General features: G+C 42.0%; 1 long non-coding RNA gene across 2 annotated transcripts in view; it reads left to right on the forward strand.

The window, feature by feature from the left end:
• The first annotated feature begins 241 nt into the window (after positions 1–241).
• Positions 242–19,070, forward strand: part of LOC119869790 — a 35,126-nt gene continuing 16,297 nt past the window's right edge. The window contains exons 1-3 of one of the 2 annotated variants that reach the window (XR_005371913.1): positions 242–324; positions 3,257–3,446; positions 10,224–10,629. This is a non-coding gene — a long non-coding RNA (uncharacterized LOC119869790). Of the gene's footprint in view, positions 325–3,256; positions 3,447–10,223; positions 10,630–19,070 lie in introns of those variants that run through there. The other variant, XR_005371912.1, reaches the window with a different exon arrangement.

The following is a 19,070-nucleotide window of genomic DNA, read 5'->3' on the forward strand; positions in this document are numbered from 1 at the left end:
GATCTCCTTCTTAGGATTCAAAAATCTATTATGAGTTCCTTTCAGATATCCAAACTGTACAGGAAATTTTCTTTCATATATGAAGGAGATTATGCCTCTTTTCACACCCCTGTAGGTAGCCCCAATCTCTCCAACTTGAGGGAAGAATATCTGTATACTGATGGGTCACAGTCCAAGGTTTTGACTGGACCCTGATTATTAGCAGGGGCCATTGTGTTGAAATGTCAGCACCCATGCTATGCTTTTACACTCTCTGCTTCCTATCTTCCTGTGATAAGCAGACATAAGATCTCTTATCTCTTCCTCAACACTGTGCTAGGAGGGGTAAGTGAATTTAGTTCTTCTTGTAGGACCTGGATCTCTCTATCTACCATATCATGCCTAAGATTTCAAACTGAAGAGAAATAAAAGATCCCATACAGACAGCAAAACTTAAATCATGGAATCAAGCTTATCTTTAACCAGAAAACCCTATACTGACAATTATGAGGAGCTGGTCTAGCTACTGATTTGTATCTGCCACTGTTCCTTGCCTGGCATGAAAGTTCCTTGGGAGACTAAAGGCATGAAGGGACACTGAAAGGGCGAGGCTCGTGTATTCCTGGGTTCTCTAGGTTGGGAGAAGAAAAGAGGTCACATCACCAAGTCACACCAAACATCAAGTAATTCCCAATCTTACAGAACCACCAAGAGATGAGAAGCAGAAAGTACAAGAGAATACAGCATAGGTGCTGATATTTCAACACAATGATCCTTGAGTTTATATTTAGGGACTCTGATGAGTGGAAATAGGACAGAAAGAAAGAGAGGAGGCAGGTGGGAGGAGAAAGGAGAAGAAATGGCTTCCTTTATGTTGCCTACTCCATTTTCCTTACCTCACTCCCCTCCAATAATTCCCACCCACACAGCCAAGGCAGAGAGTGATAAAAAAGAGTAATGAGGATGAGTCAAGTTCATAGGTAGTTGATTGGCCACATCATTCTCTTGAATGTACGTCTTGGGAATTTCTCTTTTGTACCTCTGATGTGCTAAGAAGGGTTGTAGTCAGTAACTCACGCCATCTGTATTCCAAATCTCTAGAAGAAACTCATTTCTTTCTCTTTTCCTTGGAGTTATCTTTTCTTGGCATCAGAAAATTAAAATACGGAAGTCAAAGAAAGGTACAAACGAAGAGGTATAAATTTAGAGGAAAAGATGCTGAGGACATTCATCATTTGGTCTACTTGTAATACAGAGTTTTGCCTTTAGGTTAGGCAAAAAGAATCCTTCAGTGGTTGCTCTCAGCTTCTCAATGGACTACATGGTGCTTGAGGCCAAAATACCATAATAAAATGTACGTGTTTTCCTGGCCCTGTCCTCTAAACATATCTTTCTTGTGGACCCCACGGGCAAGGGCACATAGCTCTGGGAATAATGGATCTGGGGTTTGGAACCTTGGGCCCAACCCCAGTATTGCCCCCCAAGGAATACCATGCCCCCTGAAACATAGGTAATAACATAGGTAATAATCGATTTGCCATTTTGTGGCCATTTGTGGCTCATACTCTGGCAGGTGAGGTGACTGCTGAGCTCTGAGCCCAGCTGAGCAGTGGCTGCTCTTAGGGATCAGAGGGAGCATACACAACTGTGAGGAGGCCTTGTTCCTTGTTACTGTGATCCCAGGTCTGCCTCTTTGCTGGCCATGCCTCACTACTTTCTGCTATTTCTGTCAGTCTTGTACTGATGGGTCTCCAGGAGCTCCCCAAACTGTTCCTACGGAAGCTCTGGGAAATTCATGCTGCTTTGATAGGATGGCCTCCAACAACGAGACCTCACGTTCTGCAGACCTCAGGTTATGGTCCAAATGGGACCTGGTCACTCTGCTTGGGAAATGATGTCCTTGAGGCAAGTTCCTAGACTTAGCTGCCTTATCTTAGGTTTGTTCCCAAGTCACCACAGGGGCCTGAGATGCCATCGCAGGTCCTCTGCTTCCCTCTTCTGGTCAATTGAAGGGAATCTTTACAGCCATTCAGTGTTCAGGGAAAGGAGTAATATAATGGGAACTCATAATTAGATTAGATTATAATTTCCAAAAAGATCACTTTTCAGTTCACAAAAAGCTACCCAGGAAGTGAGATTGTTAAGGACAACATTATTACATTTCAAATATGCTCACACCAAGACAGTCCTGACATCTACTCTACTGCGTAGACCTACAGGGAAGATGTTAGCTAAATCAGCAGTTCCTAAAGGTGATGTCAATGTGCATCTTAAATCTTAGATAGGGTGGAGTAAGTTACACAGGCTTCTTTGCTACAAAATTTCCCAGGACCTTTAAGTTTCTGATGTTCATTGGGAATCCCTGAGGAGAGGGAACATACAGCTTTTGATCACTGAGTTCTTTATTAAGGAGCATGCCAAGGCCTAGTGTTCCATCCTGCAGAACACCCTCAGGGAAATGCGACACCAGACATCAAAGAAGTGAACTAAGAAAGAGTGGTCCTCACAGTATGAAATGACAGGTGTTATCTCATCCACGCCAACACCAGAACCAATGAAACAAATGACCCATCTCTCTTGAGCTATTATAAGACTCAGTTTCAATCACCAAGCTCAGAGTTGGAAAAGGATTCAAAGGTCCCCTGCAGTCCAATCCCTTCACTTTGTAGATATGATGACTAAGACTCACAGTGCTAGAAAGAAGGTATAGTCTCAAAACCCATGAAGAAATACAACTGCAATATCTGTTTGTGGAAGTCTAAGACTTATGACCACTTTGCCCAGAGAAGCTATCCATGGTAAAGACTCTGCATTTTTACATATTAGATTAGCAGGTAGAAAAAAAATACTGTTTAGAAGAGCATAAAACAGGCCCACCCCTTCACTGGAAAGATTTTGCAGCATTGGACAAAACAAGATCAGATTTCTCATTCATTTATAAACTCAGAGGGGGCACTTCATAAAAGTCATCATCCTCATTCAGACATGGAATGGAAAGCCAGAAAATGGAGTTTGTGTTAAACTCCAAAGTGCTTTGATGCTTTTTCATAAATGTTAGGACATTTGGGAGCGGACCATTGCCTTCTATATTAGCTAAGACTATTCTGGTTGCTAGTGACAAGAACCCAGATGGAACTGGCTTAGGCAGAACAAAAAGGAGTGAAAGGAGTAATTTATTGGAAAGCTCTCATAACAAAAGGAAGAGCTGGAAAGTAAGTGAATGAGCCAGCAGGATTCTCACTCTTTCTCTGGTGGGTTCTTTTCTGTTTCACTGCAGATGGGATCCACCACCCCATGGAGCTTATGGTCATCATTGGCTCTTAGCCTCACATCTTCTCCCTCCAGAAAAGAATAGTCTCTGCTTGAGAGATGTTCAAAAGTCCTGGAGAAGGGCTCTGGCTGGCATTGCATGTTGAGATGTTCCTTTCTGAGACAAGGGCCATAGGATCTTTGAGGCAGATATCATGGTAGGTAAGAGGTCCAAATACTGACTCCCTTGCCTTCTAGCTGTATGATCTTGGGCAAGTTATTTCAGCTCTATTACCTCAGTTTCATTATCTGTACAATGAGGATAATAATGGCATCTATTTTATAGGCTTTATGTGATAATTAAATGAGATAAAACATGTAAAGAATTTTATGTAGTACCTGCCACAAGGTGAGCAATCAACAATCATTCCTGGTTCAACTGGGAGTGTTAGGAGGTCATGCTTAAGTCAATCTCTATGGCAATTTAATGGAAAGACTGAAAGCATCAACTCCATGGTCTGATTATTTGGTTTCAAATTCCAACTCCTGCACTTACAGTTCTACCTTATGCAACTCATTTAACTGCTCTGTGTCTTTGGTTTCTTCATCTATAAGTTGGGGGCAATAATAATTCGTGCCTTGTCAGGTGATTTTAAGGAATAAATGAGACGATGAAAGTTAATCATTTAGCATCTTGCCTGGCACATAGTAAGCATGCAGCAAAAGTTGTCATGAATGCTATGTAGTGGGAAGCCTGGGTGGCTTAGTGGTTTAGCGCTGCCTTCAGCCCAGGGCCTGATCCTGGACTTCCGGGATCGAGTCCCATGTGAGGCTCCCTGCATGGACGTGTTTCTCCCTCTGCCTGTGTCTCTGCCTCTCTCTCTGCCTCTCTGTCTCTCATGAATAAATAAATAAAACCTTTAAAATAAAAAAAGTTAAGGCTATGTAGTGATATGTGAAAAGATGATAGCTCTCATTTGGATCCATGATATTAGAAGGAATATTTCATTCATTCAACAGATATTATTGAGTGTTTCTGCTGTGCTAGGCACTGTGCAAATGTGAAGAATATAGAGTGATGAGCAAGACCAACAAGATCCTGATCTCAGGAAGCATACATTTTATAAAGCTTTTAGAAGAGGACTATTGTTCTGGACAGAAAAACAGTAGACATGCACTACACTTGACTTATGTCAATAACTACTAGACCAAATGTTCAACACTGATCTCCATTTTAAAAAAAGATTTATTTATCTATTTGAAAGAGAGAAAGGGAGTGTACGCTGCATGCGTACATGATTGGGGGTGGGCAGAGGGAGATGGAGAAAGAATCTCAAGCAGACGCCCCACTGAGCATGAAGCCTGATGTGGGGCTTCATCTCATGACCCATGAGATCATGATCTGAGCCAAAATCACAAGTAGGATGCTTAGCCAACTGGGCTATCCCGGGAACCCCAAGACACTGACTTCTGTCAATAGCCAGTTCTTTATATTTCTTGTTTTTTTGCATTCTCTCAAAACATAGTCACCTTCACCATCATATCTCTGTCTCCTTGCAAAGAGATATCTTTTTCTCTTCTTGGTAGATGATCATTATTGTTATTTGTTTGTACACATGTGTGAATCGCATGTACAAATGGCATTATATGTATACATTCTTTGTAGCATCTTAAAGACCTGGTAGGTCACTTCACTGTCTAGGTATTTGGTAGACCTGACATCTTAATTAGCCTCAAATTTGGAGTATGTAGAACCAAGGCTGCAGAAGCTCAGTTTCACCAAAAGACAGAAGAATGCTTTTAAAAGTGTTTAATAAATTATACACAGAATTCATTTCCAGCAGGATCATAGATCAAATAAGAAAAATAAGAACAATAAAGCTAACAGATAATATCAGAGAATATCTTTATGATTTCTGGATCAGGAAAGATTTCTTACACATGGTACCAAAGAATTTGCGATAAAAAAAAAATTTGAAAAAGTTGACTATGCTAAGAACTTGCATTCATTAAAGAATACTACCAAAAGAGGTAGAGGCAAGCCTCAAAGTGGGGGCATTTCGCACTGAGTCTAATCAACAAGGGGTTCATATCCAGAATATATAAAGAATACCTACAAATGTATAAACAAAACAAAACAAAACCAGACAATACACAAAGGAAATGGCCAGAAGATGTGAACAGGCACAGCACAAAAGAGAAATCCAAAGAGATCAACATAAAAGGGCACTCAACCTCATTAGTTAGCAAGGAAGTGTGCACAAAGGCACACTGAAACACCACTACACGCTCACTAGGGAGCCAACACCAAGTGTTGCAAGGATACCAAATATCAAGAACTCTGATATCCTAGTGGTAGAAGTGTAAATTGGCACAATTACTATGGAAAGCTGATTGATATCATCTAGCAAAATAGAAGATATGCATCATTTATGACCCAGCAATTTCCCTCCAAGTTATATGTACCCATAAGACATGCTTATGTGTGCCAGTATACATATTTATAAATGTTCCTAGTGGTATTGAATAATAACTCCAAACTGGAAACAACCTAAATGTCTATTAGGAGTGGAGTAAACAAGAAATTGTGCTATATTCATACTATGAAATACTATACCATGAGAGATAGGGAGAGAAAGTCCAGCTACATGATACATACAAGATGAATCTGAAAGACAATATTGAGTGAAAAGAGCCAAACAGTACAAGACACATACTGTATGACGGGATCTATATAAACATTTTTAAAGGAAAAGTTAAACAATTTTAAGTAGAAAACTATAAGAAGAAGTAAAGACTACAAAAATTAAGGGAGTATTTAGCCCTGAGGGGATGGAGGGGTTACAATCAGGAAAGGTTTTTAGGGTGTCAGTAATGTATGTCTTTTTTTTTTATGTCATATGTCTTTGAACAAGTAGGTTACACATGGATTTGTTTTACACATTGTTAAATCATATCTTTATTTTTAAAGCTTTCCATATGTTTGTGATATTATTTGCGCATACGTGAGTAAGTATACTGCAGATATGTCGGACAGAGATAGAGATTAATATAGGAGGATCAAGGGTAGCATTGTTCAAGCCCAAAGTCATGGAGATCTTTAAGAGAGGTCATCAGTTTAAAGATGATCACCATCCTAGAGCAAGCGCTGATGAGATTTGCTTCTAAATGGGGCTAGTGGTGTCTTGGCCAATCTTATTACACATTCTATTAGTCTAACTTATAGAAAAGGGTTTAGCTGTAGAGAAAACATGTAGCAAACATTAAATCCATAGGTTATAAATTATCAAGACTAACAGTCTCCCAAGAACCTGCATCAGGGAGTGGATGTCCTTGCTCCACAAATTTATAGTTGGTGGAGGGGAAACTCAGGTGATGCATGGACAGTGCCAGCCATCAGAGCCTCTGCTGACGGGACACACTCGGTTCTTTACATGCCTCTCGTTCACTGTCCCTCAGCAACTGGCCTGCTCCCCAGCTGCCACAGCAGGTCTAGCTGGAGCCACAATCATTTCCACCTTGAACTAGCACTTTCCACACACTTGTGATGCTTCCCTTTTTCATCCTCTGTATCTTCCCCATAGCATTCATGCTACAAAGGGGTTTGGTTGGTTGGTTGGTTTGGCTTTCACTAGGAAAAGAAAAGCTCCTACATGGGTGTGCTCCTCACATCTTCCCTATGATGCTTAGTCCATGGACTCTTCCTACATCATACTCATACTGCCCTTCACAGCCTCCCATGTGCCAGAAGCAGGGGATTCTCCGATGTTTATTGGGGTCTCACCATATTTAACCTTCGTAATGACCCACAAGATTGGCTCATTTTTATCCCCAAGTGGTTTAGAGAAGTGCTGTACCTCATTTTCACATCTCTGTTTCCCTGTCCCTATGCATACATATCAGTAATTTTTAAAATATCTATTTTTAATTTTCACCGAAATAATATCATAAAAATATTAAAGGTAATTTTGGAAGTAAATTTAATCTCTAACCTTACCATTATGGCATTTCAACATTTTTTCCCAAGGGTTTACCACGTATATGTATAATTATTTTGAATGATCATAATTTATATGCACATTTCTGTTTTTATGTATCAGAAATAATTTTCTGGTGCTTAAAAAATCTTCAAAGTTTTCATTTAAGGATAATATTTAGTATTCCACTGAGAAGATAAATAATAACTTACTTAACCACTTCCGTATTATTGAGTATTTAGATCTTTTTCAAATTTAACCGATTATGTATGTAATGATACATTCATTAAGGCTAAATGTAAAACTTTACATTTATCCCAGTTATATTTAACTTCATTAGTTTGGGTCAGTTATTGCAACACATTAACTGCTTTTTGAATTTTGACTTTGCTAATGTACTAATGTGATTTGTGGATTTGATGTTATTAATTAAAGCACTGAAATGACAGACTCTAGGACAGAAGCTTTAAGAGATATATGTGCCAAAAGGTATGCACTAGAATGTTCAAAGTAGCATTACCCATGGTATTCTCAATCTGGTAACAGCCCAAACGGCCATCAGTTGTAGAATGGACAAATTAGTCATGGTATAGTTACAGAATGGAGGACTATAGAGGAATGAAAATAAGTGAACTACACTAGAGCAATTATTTCGATGAATCTCACAAACTGATGTTAAGCAAAAGAAGGCAGACACAAAAGAATATATACTGTATTTTTGTTAAAAGTTAAAGAACAGATGAGACTAATTTATGATATTAAATATCAATATACTGGTTATCTTTAGGCAGGGGGTAGTGATTGGGAAAGGGTGCGAGATGGTGCTGATGAAGCGTTTCACTTTTAGACCTGGATGATTATATGGATGTGTTCACTTGATGATAATTCATCAAGCTGCACAGTCAGGGTTTGTGAATTTTTCTGTATGTCAATAAAAAGTTGTTGTTGTTGTTTTAAGATTTATTTATTTATTTGAGAGAGAAAGAGAGAGGGCCAGTGTGGGCTGGGGGAGGGGAGGGGAAGAGAGAGGAGAGAGAGAGAATCTTCCAGCGGACTCCCTCCACCCACAACTCGCGAGTGCAGAGCCCCTGAGATCATGACCCGAGTTGAAATCAAGAGTCTGCTGCTTAACCGACTGAGCCACCCAGGCACCCCAAAAGTTTATTTTTAAAAATAGCGATAAGAATCATGAATTCAAGAATTCATAGTGATGCTAATGAGTGTACCTAAATCAATTAAAAAAATAATAATACAGGGTTGGAACTATGTTGAGGTGGTGGGCAGTGAGTTCAGTTTGAATAAATGTAAATTGAAGTGTTGGAAAGATATGCAGGTACAAATAAGCGTTCAGTAAATAGTTGTATATGTGGGTCCTGGGCTCAAGGGAGGGAGCTGGGCTGGAGAGAGATGTTTGGGACTCATAAGTGTTTTGATAGTAATTGAAATCATGGAAGTGGATGAAAACTTCCACAGACAGGTACAAAGCAGTGTGATGAGAGGATTGGAGGATTACCAGGACTTATAGAAAGAAAGCTCAGGATGGAGGTGAAGTCATCCAAAAAACAGTGATAAGGAAGCCATGAGAAGAGACTTTCAGAGGAGGGAATGGTCCACAGGGTCAGATGCCAGAGATAGAAAAAGCTACTTGAGGACTGAGATGTCTCTGTTGGGTGTGACAGCTGGGTCACAAGAGACTTTAGGGGGAGCAGAATCAGTGGCCCTCTCAGGTCTGAGATGCGTTGTCCACGAGGGTATCATCTAGGAAGATATTTGGAGGCAGAGTTTGGAAAAGAGAGAAAGAACTAAAATTAAGCCAGATGTTGAGTTTTCATTGAATTTGAGGTATCCATCAAGATATTGGTGGGGGTAGTGATAAGGAATAGTAGAGAACAATGTAGCCCAATGACATGGATATGGAGTAGTTCTGGTCTGGAGGCAGCATGGAGCACCGGGAGAGGCCTGACCACCCATCTTGCAGCTCTGTGGTCCGTGGGACTCAGAAAAATTCTCAACCTCTCTTCAGGAGGTCAGAGAAGTCCAAGTACGTGTCAGAAGAGAGTGCGCTTTCGCGCCAAATCAAGAGGTGGAGGCAAACATTGTATGAAGTGGTCCAAAGAGTCTTCTTATCATGAAGGTAATTCTGCTTGAAACTGAGGAACAGACAACAATTCTCTCCACTTGGCTGCCTAAACTTTACGTCTTGTGGTCTGAATGGTTGTCTCTGTGGGCCCGATTCTCCTTGTGTCCTCAGGCAACAGATTACTCTCCCCTCCCGTCTGTCTGATAACTTTCCCTGCCACTGGTTATCTGGAGCTCTGCATTCCTGTTATTCCCAATCTTTTTCTGAGCCTAAACATTTCCTTCCTCCAGCCCCAAACTTCAGATTCCCCTTGGACTTTGTTACCTTTTTTTTTTTTTTTAAAGATTTTATTTATTTATTTGAGAGAGAGAGAGAGATCACAAGCAGGGGGAGTGGAAGAGGGAGAGGGAGAAGCAGGCTCCCTGCTGAGTAGGGAGCACCATGGGAGGCTTGATCCCAGGACCCTGAGATCACAATCTGAGCCGAAGGCAGACGCCCAACTGACTGAGCCACCCAGGTGTCCCTTTTTGTTACCTCCTAAAGCCAAAGCCAGTTTCTCTGGGGGAGGTTAAGGTGTGTTCTGTTGACTTTTGAATGTATCAGCTACACAGCAGAAGGCTAAAGATCCAGAAGCTGTCCCAGACTTACAGGAAAATTGGAATTCTTCATTGGTCATAGGGAGGAAGCCTGTTATGTCAAGGAGTCTGGTTGTAGACATGCACTCTATGCCCACGACCATCATGCTCAGAGGTTCCTTATCCTTCTACAGGACTATTCATGTGCCTTCACAGGTGGCTTCGCAGAACAAATATGAATCAGTGTTCTAGCCCTTTTCTCAAAGGCATTGATTTTATCCTTCACCTTCTCAGCAAGAGAAAAATGACCCCAAGCCACCTTTTGCTTAATTATCTCATTCTCTTCCCATTCCTTCTTTTGAGGTTCACTCCTGTGGGGAACACCAGCTACTGTGAGAATTTGGTGACTCAGAGTATGGGGAAAGCCCGGGATAGTGTCTAACATGCAATGAGTGTTGATTTCCTTCCTCCTGAAGTTGGACATCTGCTGAGAGGTCCTGTCCAGTGAGTTCACATGGGCTTCTCTTTCAGACTTCTGGGGCTCACTCCAATAAAAGTTTGATTCAACTAAAGAGGTATTTATAAAGCACCTGCTGTGTGTACACAGTAGCATAGGAAATATGGAGAAGATATCTGCATCGTAGGCTGAATAATGTCCCCCAAAGACATCACGTCCTGATCCCCAAAACACATAATGTTACCTTATCTGGAAAAAGAGTCTTTGTAAGATGTGGTTAAGGATCTTGAGAGGAGATTCTCCTGGGTTATTTAGGTGGGCCCTGGCTGTGATCACATGTATCCTTACACACGTACCCTCCTTTTTTTTAAAAAAATATATTTTTATATATTTATGATAGTCATACAGAGAGAGAGAGAGAGAGGCAGAGACACAGGCAGAGGGAGAAGCAGGCTCCATGCACCGGGAGACCAACATGGGATTCGATCCCGGGTCTCCAGGATCGCGCCCTGGGCCAAAGACAGGCGCCAAACCTCTGCGCCACCCAGGAATCCCACACGTACCCTCCTAAGGGAGGAGGGTGAAGATTAGACACACAGAGGAGAAGGTGATGATAACATGACACAGAGACATTCGAAGATCCTGGCCTTGAAAGTGGGAGCGATATGGCTGCAAACCAAGGAATGCTGGCGGCCACCAGAAGCTGGAAGAAACAAGGAACTGGTTCTTCCATAGATCCTTGGGAGGGAGTGTGGCCCTCCTAACCCCTTGACATCCAGCTCCAAAACAGTATTAGAATAAATTGCTATGGTTTTAAGGTGCCAAATTTGTAGTCATTTGTTCCAGCAGCCATGGGAAACTAATAGCACATGTAACAGTTTGGAAATAGTGCATCTCTCTGAAAGAGAGAGTGGAGTTGTGTTGCCTTACGCACGCACACATGCACACATGCCAAAATAAAACAATAAAGGGTGACAAGTGAAATCCAGCGTTGAAGCGCACGCCATCCAGCAGCAGAATCTTATGAGCAGGTGGCTTACTTAATTCACATGGAAGCAGCAGTTATCTTTGGATACCTCACACTCAGCACTTGCTTATGGGCTCATCTCACACCCAACACCACTTGTGGTGACAAAACCCCACACAAGGACCACCCAGGACCTTGAGCCCAACAAAGACAGAAATTGTACTGAGGCCCTGGGAAGGAAGCCACTCTTTGGCAATATTGCTAGGGCTGGAGCACTTGTCAGAGGTGAGCAGAAAAGGTAAAAAACTGACTTCTTGTTTGAAGAGTCCAGCTGGACAATGTGCAGAAGCACCAGCTAGAGGGCGCCTGCGGGGCTAGTCAGTTAAATGACTGCCTTGAGCTCAGGTCATGATCCCAGAGTCCTGGGTTCTAGTCTCGAATTGGACTCCCTGCCGAGCGGGAAGCCTGCTTCTCCTTCTGCCTGTTGCTCTCCCTGCTTGTGCTGTCTCTTTCTCTCTGTCAAAAAATAAATAAAATCTTTAAAAAAAAAAGGAGAAGAAGAATAATCAGCAGCAGCAGCCAGAATCTCATTGATTTGCTGGCCTTGGGCAGAGCTGGAGGTAACCCAGCAATGGGGAGAGATGCTTGCTCCAGGGTGGGGGTGTGGTGGTGGCGACCTGCGGCCAAGGAATCCTGCCACATGCTTGCAGGCCATAGACTCCAGATCTCAATTTTAGTTACCATCAGAGCCCTGAGGAGAGGGATGATTTATTTCATCTTTAAAAAGTAAATATTACTTAGCCACAGAGAGGAAAGACTTCACTTAAGTTCATGAACACTAATCAATAAGAACGGGAGAAGTGCTATGCGCAGTCAAGAGAATGAATAAACCCACTCGGCATCCCAGATGGAAGGTCTGGGGATGGACACTCCCAAAAGGTTATGGATATGCACATATCCCCCCAAACACTTCTGACTCCCTGAAAGGATGATCTGTTAATACCATTAGTATGCAGCAGTCTTGTGATCCTTGGGTTTGAGGGTTCAGGGTAAGGACCCTGGCCATTCTGTTTTCTGCTCAGACATTGGAAAAGGCAAGGCTTCCATTTATAATTCAGAATGGTCAGTGGTACCTTCATATAGTACTGACCAAGTGGTCTTAGATTAAGGTCTGTCTGTACGAGCCTTGCCCAAATGACAGCTTACTTCCTGTTGCCATCTGCTGTTGAGAACAATGTGAGCTGTCCCATGACCGGTACATTATGCCACCTTTGATTGTGATTGTGCAGGCTGAATTAACCTTCTTGTGATTTAGAAGCTGATGGGTCTGAATTTCATTTTAGTTATATTTCCCTGCTCTTCTCCTCCACTGGGACACAGGGATTCACTTGGAGAAGTATTGTAATTACTATGCAGATTGCTTTCCTATCATTTGATTGGACCTTCAGGAAGAAGGAAGGTCATTAATGTACCTTCTTCCTCAATTTCTCATTTTAGGGACTCTGAAAGCAGAGCCAGGCATAATTCAGTATAGTTCAGCCCACTGAGCCACTCTCCACAGAAAATATAAATAGAGCACAGAAGTTCTGAAATGGATTGTAACCACAGAGAGAAATTCTCAAAAGACCCATTTCTTGGAAATAAGTTTGCCAGATAGAGCTGTATCCACGGCCGCTCTTCAAGGCCTGTATTCCTCAAGAGGGCTGTTCTGGCAACTTTACCTGCTTTGTCATCCATCTGGCAGTAAAATGTAAAGGAGGCCTTTCTCCATCTCACAGTTGGTGTGTGGGTGGGCACTGCCGGGGCGAGTTCATGTGTCACTCTATAGATGACACATGAATCTCTTTAGAAGGGGGCTGCAGTTTGTGTCAGACCCACAAGAAGCAAAATAGGCCTTCCAGTGCCCTGCCCATGTCATTCTCACCCCCAGAGCCCATTTAGCATCAGCAACCATTAGTAAGTCAGGTCTGCAGAAGGCAAGAGATGTGTCAGGCAAGATGCCCCACTGGGGCTTCCAGGTCCCAGTTCCCTGAATTGGGCGTAGCATTGATTCTGTTTCATTCTCCTGACTGGAATGATGTACCAGGAAAGGCATAAAGGACACTTACTGAAGTATCAAAATAGTAAGCGCTCAGAAAGAATCTCAATATCCAATAACAAAAGACTGGTCAAATAAACTAGGTTACATCTATGTAATGGGATGCCATGTAGCCAGCGAGAAGAAAGAACTTGGTTAACTTACACTGATATGAAATTACTTCAGAATATATTAAGTGAAAAACAGTAGGTGTAGGAAGTACATATAATAGAAACACTTTATGTAAATACAAAATAATATGTGAATATATGTGTATATATACATACACATATTAGCATATATATGTGTGTGTATATATATATATATACACATATATATATTAGCATATGTGCATGTGCCAATACACTCATAAGTTTCTAGAATCTTCAAGAAACAGTGGTTTCTTTTGCGGAGGAGATTTTTCCTTTTATTTCTTTCCATATATTTTTTATTTTATTTATTCATTTATTTTTAAGATTTTATTTATTTATTCATGAGAGACACAGAGAGAGGCCGAGAGAGGCCGAGACACGGGCAGAGGGAGAAGCAGGGAGCCCGATGTGGAACTTAATCCCGGGACTCCAGGATCACGCCCTGGGCCAAAGGCAGATGCTCAATTGCTGAGCCACCCGGGTATCCCTCCACATATTTTTTTAATGCTGAGTTTTTATTACTCTTAATTTTATTTTTATAAAATTATTCCAAGGTTTCCTTGACCGTCCCTCAGAGGATCTTTCTAGGCTCTTCTTCTTGACTCCAGGGCAAACTTCTGTGGTTGTACAGGCTGTTTCCTGAACACAAGCACCCAGCCCAGGGGACATGTGGGGGCTGAAATCCAACCTGAGGTGTGCTTGCCTAGCTGTCCCCATATGGGCTGGTGGCAGCTCTGCACAGTTCTTGATGTCACCTTTCACTGCTGGCAAACTTTATTTCCAGTACAGTTCAACTAGGTTATTGCTCCTAACCTGTCCCCCTCAACTTACCTCTTCAGACCATCCTTCATGTCCTGGACCTCCACCCTCTAATCTAGGTTGTAGTCAAACTCCAGATCCATCCACTGCCAAGTCCAGCTAGGCCTGAACTCACCCAACCCACTTGACTTACCTGGAATGAAGCCAGGCAAACATATTCATGATTCCCAACTCCTGTGTATGTGTGTGCCAATATTTGTCATGAATTGTTTATGGACAGTTAGCTCCTGATTATCCACACAAATGACAGTGAGCATTGGCACATATCATCCAAAACAGCAGATGATCCCCAAATTAGGGCTTTGGATAGTTGTCCTTAAAATGCGATTAGTGATTTTTTTTTAATATAGATTTTTTTCCACCATAGGTTTGCTTGAATTAAAATCAATTTGTAACCTCTGTTTCATTTTTTAAAAAGATTTTATTTATTTATTCATGAGAGACACAGACAGAGAGGCAAAGACACGGGCAGAGGGAGAAACAAGCTCCCTGCAGGGACCCGATGCGGGACTTGATCCCAAGACGCCAGATCACACCCTGAGCCGAAGGCAGACACTGAACTGCTGAGCCACCCAGGCTCCTTATATCCTCTTTTTCAAATCTGTGGAATAGAGTAGGACTGAAGGAAGGTACAACAAATCTACCAGAGATGAAATCAATCAAAGATTAAAGATTTATTTGGATAATCTATATGGAAGACTGAGTTCATGCTGAATCTATATCGACAACCATATTTACATCTCTTTTCCTGTTATTATATAGCAGCCTTTCTGCAAAACTAAACAATCTGAGGCCAAAGTAGCTTATCTTGAAAATATTTTCTTATCTTTAATAAAAATGTGTGTGGTGGGGGAGGGGGGAGTATCAGTGAATTGGATTTTACAAAGCATCCCAAACCTTGTCTTATTTTAGTAGTAACCATTGAATCTCTGGGTCAGCTTCATCTGCTTTCTCTGGTCTAATCTTCAGAGGTAGGCATCACCAGCTTTTGAACTTTTAGGATGATGGGCCATGTTATCATTAAGTAAGGTTCCTTTCATTGTCGTATCTGCAAACATAATTAGACTTCACATTGCAACTGTTGACCTTCAGGCTTAGGGGACCAGGAGAATGAGGTTTTCCAATTCATTAATTACGTACACTATGTATGTGTTCACTCATCTTTGGTGATGGTTATGCCTGACCTAGAATAATGGCACAGTTTATCAGAATAGCATATACCCATAGAATTAAATTCCCATCTTCATGAAGGGCTTACGCATATGATCCCTCTTCTAAAAAGTATAAAATAGAACATTGCTTTCTACGGCCATTGGAGCGTTGAGAAGAATTAAGATTTCCTTCCTTTTCTCTTTCTTATCTCCATGGGGCCTCCACTCCCCCACACTTGGCAGTGTATATACTACAAGTGACCCTAGAGTTCATGCCGGGGAAGGTGGAGGTAGTATCAGGACCGCCCAGGCACAGACGTGGAGCTGTAATAGCAAATTGCAGCTTGGGGCTTACCAGATATGTTCATTGGCATAGAAATGTCAATTGGAGCAGATGTGTTTTCTGTTTTTATAATACAATTTAGAGAGATGGAATGGTTGTCATAGTGTAGGAGTTTGAGCGAGAGTTTCAAATTCAATAGAGAAGTAACCGGGAGCTATGTACACAAGCAAGGAATGAGCAAGGCATTTCATAATTTAGCAAGAAACTGATGCTTCCCCCTCATCCTGGACTGCAGAGATTTTGAAAAAGCAGTGATGATAGTTCCAATTGCAAACTGGCAATGCCATGCAGAGGTGACTAGAGTTGTTTTGTGATTAGAGAAGCCTGGTTTATAACCAGTTTACCATTTCACACTTGAGAACAAGAGTAGTGAGGGCCCCTGGGTGGCTAGTGGTCTGCCTTTGGCTCAGGTTATGATCCTGGGGTCCCGGGATCGAGTCCTGCATCGGGTTCCCTGCAGGGAGCCTGCTTCTCCCTCTGCCTGTGTCTCTGCCTCTCTCTGTGTGTCTCTCATGAATAAATAAAATCTTTAAAAAAGGGAGAGAGATAGAGAGAACAGGACTAGCTGAGTAGAGTTTGGCTGGGTTTGGAGCTAGGATCTGCCACTTACTGGCTGTTTGACCTCAGACAAGAAAGAGTCCCATCTCCTTACCTCTAAAATGGGGTTTATCGATAACAGTACCTATCTAAAAAGGTGTCGCTGAGGATTATGGATAATAATAAACATAAAGGGTTTAGTGTAGTGCCTAGCACATACTAAGCGCTTAATAAAAACTGACTCATTACTCTTAAGTATTAGAAAACAGTATGTCCTCTTAAATAGGCTAATCCACCTTGAATATTTTTCAACAATTTCTCCATAGAATACACACAAGTAAACTCTAATCAAGCCCAGGTGAAATTATCATAAATTCCAAATTAGTGGTGGCTTAAATAAATGCAGTGTCGCTCTTTTCTATGATCTGTGCTAATACTCCCCTCCATTTGTACTGATAATTGAGGGCGGAATGTAGTCTAAATAAAATGTAATGCCCAAGTGGAACTTATTTAAGGAGTGATTATGGCTAGAAAACGGTCTGTAAAAATAGCTCCCATCCTTACATCACATCTCTTTTTCCCAGCGGTGCCTTCAAGCCTTCCTGACAAACAGGCCTGCCCTCCCGCAGACCCAGGATTCTATTCCGCCTCACACATCCCCAACACAACTGCCAGCTGAGTTCTAATTGCAGAATCTTCATTACCAGGGATGATTGAAACTATAAAAAGAACCCAGCTGAATTTTTCACATCCTGCTGGGTGAGCACAAGGACCAGCTCTCCTGTTCCTGCCCCCTCCTCCCCCCAGCAATTATCCTTGGTACATGTGTGGTCCAGCTTCTGCAGGAAGCTCTGGGCAGTTGATAGATGTTACCTCTCTTTTCTTCTGAACCTCACTCTGGAGAAGGTGGTCCAATGACCATGATAGATATGCTGGGCTTTCCTTCATCGCTGCAGAGACAGGAACTTCACTACTTTACCTCTCTAACCAAGTATCTTGCCTAAAGTCACCCAGAAGTGTTCGGCCAGAGGAGATGACAGACATTTCTCTTGGCCTCTTAGGCCCTCGTGACAATATATTGGTAACTCTATCTGCAAATGAGCCTTTTTTCTTTTATATCCTTTCTTATTTTAGTCCAACAACAAGCACTTATAAAGCACCCGCTCGGTGCTCAGTACTGAGTTAATTGCAGTGAAGGGAGATACTGAGAAGCAAAAGGCTACCAAGGAATTTAAAATCTAACTGGAAGGCAAAACTACACAGGACTGCTCCTGGTTCTACCGCTAATAGCTTTAAGAATCAAGGGAGTGATTTATGCAAATTTTATATAAAATTTATGCAAAACCTTTTTCTAACTACAAGTATGTGTGTGTATGAGAGAGAGAGGGAGGGAGAGAGGGAGGGAGAGAAGGGCACATATGTCTATATATCTAGAAAGAGAAAGAAAAAGAAATGTCTAGAAGGATGTTCACCATAAAATGAATCGTAGCTGCCTCTGACACCTGTGTAGCAAAAAATTAAGAGTATAGTCTCTTAATAATTTTAAATGTACACAAAGTACATTTAAATCCCAATTCTGCCATTGACCATGTTACCTTGTGCATGTTATACTCAGCCTCCCTCAAGTTTCAGTTTTCCTAAAATGGGGTAGTAATTGTAGCATCTCACAGAGTTGTCATAGGATTAACTAGGATAATGTATGTATGTAGAGCATTTTGCAGTGCCTGGTGCCTGGCACTTAAATATAAGTGCTCAATAAATGTAACTGTTTACAGTGATGAGATGTGGAGGGAGGAGAGGCCCGGGAGGGGAAATCTTGGGGAAGACAAGACTAGAACTGGTCCTTGGAGAATGGTGAAAATTCAGATAGCTGGAGGGGAAGGCTGAGGGCATTCTGGGTTAGGGGAACATTCTGAGCAGAGGCAGGGACAGCCTCATTTGCCCTCCAAGTAAGAGAGAGCTGTGTGTTTGGAGTGACAAAGTTGCATAAGAAGGGGACCCGGGGCAGAAGGGACTCAGGGATGTTGGCTGTGTCCAATCAAGAAAAGAAAGCTTTTGAATGTATTTGAGCTGACAAAGAATCTAATTAGTTTAGTGTGTCAGAAAATTGCCCTGTCAATGAGAATGAAATGTGGAGCTAGCCGGAGGAATAGAGGCAAGATGGTGGCTATGGTGTGTGAGTCTTAATCTCTCTGATGCCCCCCAACAAAAATAAAGGCAATAACTAAGAGAGCAAACAAACCAGAAGGGGACCACCAGACCAGAAGGCAAGCAGAAGGAAGACAGCTCTGAAAGCCAGAGGACTAGAGATTACAAATAAAGACTCACTCTGGGAGGGAGGGGATTTCACACACGTGTTGAAGTTCAACAGGCCCTGCTGAGATCATGAAGGGTCTATGCAGGCCCCAAATGGTGCTTTATAGTTGGCATGCGGCCAGCTCTGCTTCAGAGGGAGCGCCAAAAGTGAAAAAGACTTCTGACAGATTTAAAAAGAGAAGTGCCTGAGATGGATCATTACCTGCCCCGCCATTATTGCGAGACAGGAACATAGAATCCCCCGGCCAGCAGAGGGTTGTTCTATTGGCATTATGTGAGGCTGGAAGCCTGATGTGAGGAGGAGTGAATAGATGGCCACAGAAGCAAAGGTGAGACTGGGCAGTTGCTTCTTCCTGCCTTCCTGCCAAGGGAGTAAAACTCCAAAAGAAAA

The sequence above is a fragment of the Canis lupus genome, chromosome 17, assembly GCF_011100685.1.
Source record: "Canis lupus familiaris isolate Mischka breed German Shepherd chromosome 17, alternate assembly UU_Cfam_GSD_1.0, whole genome shotgun sequence".
NCBI classification, from domain to species: domain Eukaryota; kingdom Metazoa; phylum Chordata; class Mammalia; order Carnivora; family Canidae; genus Canis; species Canis lupus.